Here is a 9094-nt window from a genome sequence, read left to right as displayed (position 1 = left end):
GGAGGAGCCGGCGGCGTGTTCCAGCCCCGGCGGCGACCCGCACTCGCCCGGGCGCCACCCTCCGCGGGGCTCCGCAGACGCCGCCGGCCGCCCCGACCCTGCAGCCAGCGGAGCGCTCGCCGCGGAGATCAAAGCGGGAGGCGCGGGGAGGGGAGGGGAGGGGAGCGGAGAGGGGAGCAGCCCCTCCGAGTTAGCCGGGCCAAGAGCAGCGCCCCGACGGACGCCCCCTGCGCAGCGCCCCCCCCACCCCAGACGAAGCCCTCCCTGAAGACCCCCTCCCCGCCTCCCTCCCCCCCCTCCTGGCCCAGCCGCCGCCGGGCGCCCCTGCCCCGCTCACCTCGCCCGCCCTCCCGCCGCAGCCACCTGGGAGCCCCTGGGTGCCGCCGAGCCGCCGCCGCCGCCGCCGTGCCCGCTCGCCCGCTCCTCGTCGGCTGCCAGGCGTGACTTTTTTCCCGGGTCTCGAATCGGAAACTGACAAGCCCAAAACTACGTTTACTTGGGCGGGTTTAACCCTCGCGGCGCCGCCGGGCAACCCCTCCCCCTAGGCAGGGCTGGCAGGGGGAGGGGATCGCCAGCCAAGCACGCCCCCCGGGCCCCCCCACACGCACACCGCCCCCCGCCTCCCCAAAGCGCGATAATCCTCCCCGGCCAGCCCCAGGCTGAAAGAGGCGGACCTCCAGGTGAATGCGCTGCCGGGCAGGGGGGCGGGGAGGCACCGGGCTGCCCGCCCCCACCGCCTCCTCCCGACCCCCCTCCCCACCGCATGCCTCTCCAGGTCCCTTGGCCTCAGGCAGGGCCCCGATGGCGATGGCAGACCTTCCGGGGGTTAAGGGGGGAGGGGGGAGGAAAACTAGGTGAGGGCGGGCGAGGGGGGGCGGGGGCGGCAGAGCCGGGCTGGCCCTGAGCAAGCCGCACTCCCCACGCGCCCACCCTCGTGGGGTCGTCCTCAGCCGAAGAGGCAGTGGAAACCATGCAGAGTGCACACCCAGCAGAACCAGGAACTGGAACCCAGGAAGTGTGTTCCCACCCCCCCACTCCACCTTTGCAAGCCCTGCAGGGCCATTGTCCAAAAGCATCCCGGTGCAGGAATGCATGAAGAGTGCTTAAATTCACTGCACAGCAATGCTGCTTTATTCATTTCATGCTCCCATTGTGCATGCCGCCGTGCAGAGTATACAGGGGGCAGCTCCCTGCCCCTGAGGTACATACAATCTTTAAGATGCGGGGCAGGGGCAGGCGGAGGGGTATAAACAGAGGAGCCCCGGGGGGGCAATCCTTTCAGGTGGGGCCCAGAATGAAGCCCTGCCAGATTGTCCAGGGAAATGGGATGGGTGAGCTCCAGGATGACGTGTCAGTTTCTCTTGTCTCCACTAAGGACTCATCTACACCAAGCAGGATATTCCACTTTGAAAGCAGTATGAAAGTGGTATATAAAAGGCAGGAGCCACACGACTGCTTTATCGCGGTATTGAAGTGCACTGCAGGATCTACACTACTGCTTTATAGTGGTACTGAAGTGCACTGTTGGGGCCCATGACACATCTACACCAACCAGGATATAACACTATGAAAGTGGTATGAAAGCGGTGTATGGTCTGTGTCAATGGGCCCCAACAGTTGTCAGTGCACTTCAATACCGCTATAAAGCAGTCGTGTGGCTCCTGCCTTTTATATACCGCTTTCATAGTGGAATATCCTGCTTGGTGTAGACGAGGCCTATGAAAAATGAACAAAGTGATTATCAAGATAAAATAAAAGTCCTTCTGACAAGTTTACATTTCCCCACACCAGCATGTGCATATAAATTTCCCAATTTGTGGTTTATTTTTTTCAATTAATACTTTTATTTATTTTCCACACAAAAAAGACACATAACAAAAAACAAACACTACAAACTATACAAACTACTACACCACACATACATCTAGTAAAATAAACACAATACATAAGGCTATATTTCATTTAAAGCAATCTTCATGTCAGATGGCAAACATCCGTTGTTTCTATATTGCCAGGTATGAATTTCATAACAACAAGCTAATGTATATATATCAAAGGCAAAGGTATATATGAAACCCACAAACAAATTAATCATCCTTTTGCTGTTCCTGTATATACTCAATAAAAGGTTTCCAGTCCAATACATATGAGGCTATTGTTCTTTCATGTACAATTTCATTGTTCTTGCATTTCGCCATCTCCGCCAATTCCATCACCTTGAGGAGCCATTCTTCCATTGTTGGTACTTGTGGTTTTTTCCAATATTGCGCATATAGTAGTCTTGCCGCCGTCACCATAAGTTGAAATAATATTTTTTCTTTAAATTGATCATCCCCGAGTCCAAGCAAAAACAATTCTGGTTTCATTTCAATGTTTATCTTTTAAGTATGTTAACCCAGTACGCTTTTGCTCTTTTACAAGACCACCACATATGATAAAAGGTTTCTTCTTGTTCTTCACATTTCCAACAGTCCCCCAAACAACCACTATACAGTTTTGCTAACTTTGATGGAGACATATACCATCATAGAATCATAGAATAGCAGAGTTGGAAGGGGCCTACAAGGCCATCAAGACCAACCCCCTGCTCAATGCAGGAATCCACCCTAAAGCATCCCTGACAGATGGTTGTCCAGCTGCCTCTTGAAGGCCTCTAGTGTGGGAGAGCCCACAACCTCCCTAGGGAACTGATTCCATTGTCGCACTGCTCTAACAGTCAGGAAGTTTTTCGTGGTCCACCTGGAATCTGGCTTCCTTTAACTTGAGCCCGTTATTCCGTGTCCTGCACTCTGGGAGGATCGAGCAGAGATCCTGGCCCTCCTCTGTGTGACGACCTTTTAAGTATTTGAAGAGTGCTATCATGTCTCCCCTCCATCTTCTCTTCTCCAGGCTAAACATGCCCAGTTCTTTCAGTCTCTCTTCATAGAGCTTTGTTTCCAGACCCCTGATCATCCTGGTTGCCCTCCTCCATGGTGGTCATGGATCATGTTGCTATCTGAAAGGCTACATGATGTCAGAATACGATACATCCTGATCTCACCACGGTACACAGCATTTACAAGACCTTCAGTATGCACAAGCCACAGGACCATAGTCAGAGCCTTGGTCCACCTTGCCCAGTATTGTCGACCCTGACTGGCAGCCACGGTTCTCCCTCCAAGGTTTCATGCAGGATTTTTCCTTTGCCCTACCTGAAAATGCCAGTGATTGAACCTGGGACTTTCTGCATGCAAAAGCACGGCCTCTACCACTGAGCTTCACCCCTTCCCTAAAGTCATAAGAGATGCCTTCAGTTCCCCCATGTAAAAATAAAAAAGAGCTCACAGAGTGATCCTATGCTAATCTACCCAAAAGTAAATCCAATTTAGCTTAATTGAGTTTGCTCCTTGTGTACATATGCACACAATGGCTGAGATCCTATCTGGAGGAATCCCCATTTAACTTGGTGGGAGTCACCTATGAGTCACTACCACTGAACACATCATTCAGCCCCTGAACACAACCCTTGACAGGATAGTCCCTTTATTGCTTCCCTGGCCCCAGTGCCAAAGGGGGCAAGAACTCACTGAGGGGAAGTTGGGTTAAGTCTGCTTTGTAACAAAAACAACAAGGTGTCTTGTGTTGAAACTCCTTACAGCAGCCTTCCCCAATCTGGTGCTCTCTAGATGTGTTGGCTTACAACTCCCATCGTCCCCAGCGTGCATCTGATGAAATGGGCATCATCCACCAAAGCTGATGCCAGAGTATCTTTGTTAGCCTTTAAGGTGCCAGAAGACATTTTGAGGTTTTTTTTTGCTAACAGTAATTAACACGTCTACCCTTCTAGAAACATGGGAAAGGACTAGAATAGAGACCACTTCATCACTTGCAGAAAGGGCCGTGATGCCTCATAGTGGCCAACATTTTTTGCAGGCCAACTGCTAGTATTTGGCTATACAGGGGGTGGAAATTTGAGGTGGGGAGAGGCATTGACGGAAATGTACCTTTTAGTGCAGAGGCTTCATAGAATAGTAGAGTTGGAAGGGGCCTATGAGGCCATTGAGTCCAACCCCCTGCTAAGTGCAGGAATCCACCCTAAAGCATCCCTGACGGATGGTTGTCCAGCTGCCTCTTGAAGGCCTCTAGTGTGGGAGGGCCCACCACCTCCCTAGGGAACTGATTCCATTGTCGTACTGCTCTAACAGTCAGGACGTTTTTCCTGAAGTCCAGCTGGAATCTGGCTTCCTGTAACTTGAGCCCATGATTCCGTGTCCTGCACACTAGGAGGATCAAGAAGAGATCCTGGCCCTCCTCTGTGTGACAACCTTTCAAGTCTTTGAAGAGTGCTATCATGTCTCCCCTCAGTCTTCTCTTCTCCAAGCTAAACATGCCCAGTTCTTTCAGTCTCTCTGCATAGGGCTTTGTTCAAGAGTTCTCCCTTCAGGGATGGGCAAATTGAGGCCCTCCAGATGTTTTGGTTTTCAATTCCCATGATCCTTCACCATTGGCTATACTGGCCAGGAATGATGGAGGCCATAACATCCAGAGGGCCAGGAATTGCCCGCCCTGCTAGATGGAATTCCTGCATCCCACTCACACATTCAAAGAGATTCTTCAGGGCAAAATGGATGGTTCAGATGTGGATGCTCATTTTTCTGATAACTATTTGGCTTCCCTGATTTAACTGCCCCTGTTTTATTTATTTTGCCTTATGGTCCATACTGAAGGTCACTCAGCACACATTATGCCTCCACTTAACACTCTTCAGTCTCTGCTTTTCACTCACAATCAGATTTGTTCCCCAGAGATGGGGGTGGGCTGCATCCTTTTGTTTCTTGTTTGCTTAGACAAAGAATGTTGTCTTACTCTGGTCTCCTCTTGCAACAGTCTAATGGGCAGTGCCCTCTCCTCAATCCTATCTCCTTTCCCCTAATGGCCCAATGGCTTGTGGATTGATATTCATGACAAAAAGTCCTTTCAGAAGGTGATTTCCTGCAACATCAGTCATGGCAAAGGCAGATTTGAATATGTGGGGATTACTGGACCAATCCTTCTGCATATCAATATGCAATATCCAGGGTCTCATTTGCCTCAGCAAACTTAGCTGGGTGCACCCAATTCCAAAACTTCCCCCATGAATTTCCTTTGCTATTTTGTTGCAATTTACTGCAGTTTCTTTTTTTCTTTGTTATTTATTTATTTATTATTAATTACATTTCTACGCTGCCCAGTAGCCGGAGCTTTCTGGGCAGTTCACAAAAAATTGTTATTACCCAAATGGAAACTTCTTTCTAAATGCCAACACATCAAGAGCATAAAACAGGCATGCTGCGTCAGACAAACAGTCATTGAATCATAGAATAGCAGAGTTGGAAGGGGCCTATAAGGCCATCGAGTCCAACCCCATGCTCAATGCAGGCAACTACTCACAGTAGCCAATCAGTTGCCTGTGGAAACCCACAAGTAGGACATCACCTGAGGTCCTGGTTCCTCTCTATTCAGCCCTGGTTAGGCCTCATCTAGAGTATTGTGTCCAGTTCTGGGCTCCACAATTCAAGAAGGACGCAGACAAGCTGGAGCATGTTCAAAGGAGGGCAACCAGGATGAACAGGGGTCTGGAAACAAAGCCCTATGAAGAGAGACGGAAAGAACTGGGCATGTTTAGCCTGGAGAAGAGAAGATGGAGGGGAGACATGAGAGCACTCTTCAAATACTTAAAAGGTTGTCACACAAAGGAGGGCCAGGATCTCTTCTCGATCCTCCCAGAGTGCAGGACACGGAATAACGGGCTCAAGTTAAAGAAAGCCAGATTCCGGCTGGACATCAAGAAAAACTTCCTGACTGTTAGAGCAGTACGACAATGGAATCAGTTCCCTAGGGAGGTTGTGGGCTCTCCCACACTAGAGGCCTTCAAGAGGCAGCTGGACAACCCTGTCAGGGATGCTTTAGGGTGGATTCCTGCATGAGCAGGGGGTTGGACTCGATGGCCTTGTAGGCCCCTTCCAACTCTGCTATTCTATGATACAACATAGAATAGCAGAGTTATTAGCAGAGTACAACAGAGTACAACAGAATAGCAGAGTACAACAGCACCCTCCTACCCATGTTCCCCAACCATTTTTGTACATGGGCATATTGCCTCTGATACTAGAGGTAATGCATAGACCTCATGACTTTGTCGCCATTGACGACTCCATCCACCATGACTTTATCGAATATCCTTTTAAAGCCTGCCAAATTGGTGACCATCATGACATCTTGTGATAGCAAATTCCATAGTTTAACTATGTGTTGTGTGAAGAAGAAAAATGTTCTTTTCTCTGTCCTGATTATCCCAGCAGTCAGCTCCATGTGAAGACCCCTTGGGGTTCTAGTATTATGAGAGAGGGAGAAAAATGTCTATCCACTTTCTCCACACTTTGCATAATTTTGTACATTTCCATCATGTCTGCCCTCACTCACCTTACAGTGGCGTGGGTTCTCTCTTCTGTAGTGTATTCCCAGGACACAAAACTCCAGGAGGGTTTTCCTGTACAAGCCTCATTAGAATGAATGGGGGGGGTCTCCCCACAAGCATAGCTTTGTCATGTTCCAACCATACCCCTTAATTTTATTCTTCCCCTTCTTCTATGACTTTTGACATTCAAGGTGGCTCTGGAAATGCCAGCAGAATGCTAACTTTGTACATAAGAAGAGCCTTGTCAACACCTTCATCTTTTACCGGTATGGCAGGCAGAAACCCAACAGCTGCAACATGTCTCCCTCCAGCAAGGAGCTACGTGAGGCTGCCCTGTTGAATTTCTGCCTGTCATTGCTGCTGTTAAAAGTATAGTATATATAAACCCTATTTGTGAACTTCTGGATTCTACCCTCCAGCTGTGATCAGACACTCGGGATTGTTACTGCTGGGGCTTTCCTGGGCAGGGGTCCCTCAAGGGGATGCATTTTTCATTGTTATTGCCCCCACCTCACCTTTAGTAAGTGCCTACAGGCTTTTGTGTTCTTCCTCAATTCTTAAGCATATTTCACCCACCCTCTCTCATTTTCCCAGTTACTTTTAAATTTATTTTTAATGTGATTTTACAAAGAGTTCCAAGAAGTTTATGGGAATGAAACTGTCTGTATTGTTCCAGCAATCATAGAATCATAGAGTAGCAGAGTTGGAAGGGGCCTACAAGGGCATCGAGTCCAACCCCCTGCTCAATGCAGGAATCCACCCTAAAGCATCCCTGACAGGTGGTTGTCCAGCTGCCTCTTGAAGGCCTCTAGTGTGGGAGAGCCCACAACCTCAGCAGGCAACTGATTCCATTGTCGTACTGCTCTAACAGTCAGGAAGTTTTTCCTGATGTCCAGTTGGAATCTGGCTTCCTTTAACTTGAGACCGTTATTCCATGTCCTGCACTCTGGGAGGATCAAGGAGAGATCCTGACCCTCCTCTGTGGGACAACCTTTTAAGTATTTGAAGAGTGCTATCATGTCTCCCCTCCATCTTCTCTTCTCCAGGCTAAACAGGCCCAGCTCTTTCAGTCTCTCTTCATAGGGCTTTGTTTCCAGACCCCTGATCATCCTGGTTGCCCTCCTCTGAACACACTCCAGCTTGTCTGCATCCTTCTTGAATTGTGGAGCCCAGAACTGGACGCATTCCTCGCTAACCTCAGCTCATTCTCAGCTTTAGCCTTCCTGACGCCATTTCGGCACTTCTGCGCCACCTGTATGTACTCTTCTTTTGTAGCCTGGCCTTCCTTCCACTTCCTATATGTATCCCTTTTTGTTTTCAGGTCATCTCTAAGCTTTTTGTGGAGCCACATTGGTTTCCTCTGTTGTCTTCTATCTTTTCTCCTTGTTGGAATTGTTTGTAACTGTGCCTTTAAAATTTCCTTTTTTAAATACTCCCACCCATCCTGCACTCCTTTTCTCATTAGGCTCACTTGCCATGGGACCTTACTTATCATAGTTCTGAGTTTATTAAAATCAGCTTTCCTAAAATCCAGAGTACGTGTATGGCTACTCAACTTTTGTCTCCTTCATAATCAAGAATTCAAGTATGACGTGGTCACTTTCCCCCAGAGTTCCCGTAACTGCCACTTTATCCACTAAGTCATCCCTATTGGTCAATATCAAGTCAAGGATTGCCGATCCTCTAGTTCCTTCCTCCACTTTCTGTAGGAGAAAGTTATCACCCACACATCAGGAATTTCTTGGAAGGGACGCTTTTGGTAGTATTAGTCTCCCAACAGATATCCGGGTAATTGAAGTCCCCCATCACTACTACATCACACTTCCTTGAAACACTGGCAATTTGTTTCTCAAAAGTTTCATCCTCGTCTTTTCCTTGATTGGGTGGTCGGTAGTAGACTCCGATTATCATGTTCTTTTTATTCCTTGCCCCATTTATTTTAATCCAGATGCTCTCAACGGGGCTCCCAGTCTGATCCACCTGTATTTCTGTGCAGGGATAGGTATTTTTAACATATAGTGCAACTCCACCTCCCTTTCTATTTCTTCTGTTCTTTTTGAAGAAGTTATATCCTTCAATTGCTATATTCCAGTCATGGGAGTCATCCCACCAAGTTTCAGTTATACCTATCAAGTCATATTTGCCTTCATGTAATAAGAGTTCAAGTTCATTCTGTTTGTTTCCCATGCTCTGGGTATTAGTATATAGACATCGAAGACCATGTGTTTTATAGTCTAGCTTTGTTCCTACCTTGTTGCGGACACTATTTTGGGGCACTATTGGAGCTGTTCTGTGTACTGTGGTGCATTGGCCTTCATCCCTTGTTGCCTTGAAGTTTACGTCTCCCACCCCCGTAAGATTCAGTTTAAAGCCCTCCTGATCAAGTTCTTGGCTTTAGATCACATGGCTTTAGATCCACAAACTAAAGAAATTTTAACTTGATGTTTTAAAATTGTAATTTTGCATTGCTACTGTTTTTATCTGGTTGAGCTTTTATATTGTATTTTATATTATGGTTTTATACTGTTGTTTTACACTTTGAATGGTTTTAATTTTTGTGAACCGCCCAGAGAGCTCCAGCTATTGGGTGGTATAGAAATGTAATAAATAAATAAAATAAATAAATAAAAATAGGGGAAAAATAGGATCTAATAGATC

This window comes from Elgaria multicarinata, chromosome 1 (assembly GCF_023053635.1).
Source record: "Elgaria multicarinata webbii isolate HBS135686 ecotype San Diego chromosome 1, rElgMul1.1.pri, whole genome shotgun sequence".
NCBI lineage: Eukaryota > Metazoa > Chordata > Lepidosauria > Squamata > Anguidae > Elgaria > Elgaria multicarinata.
Note: the sequence above shows the minus strand (reverse complement) of the source record.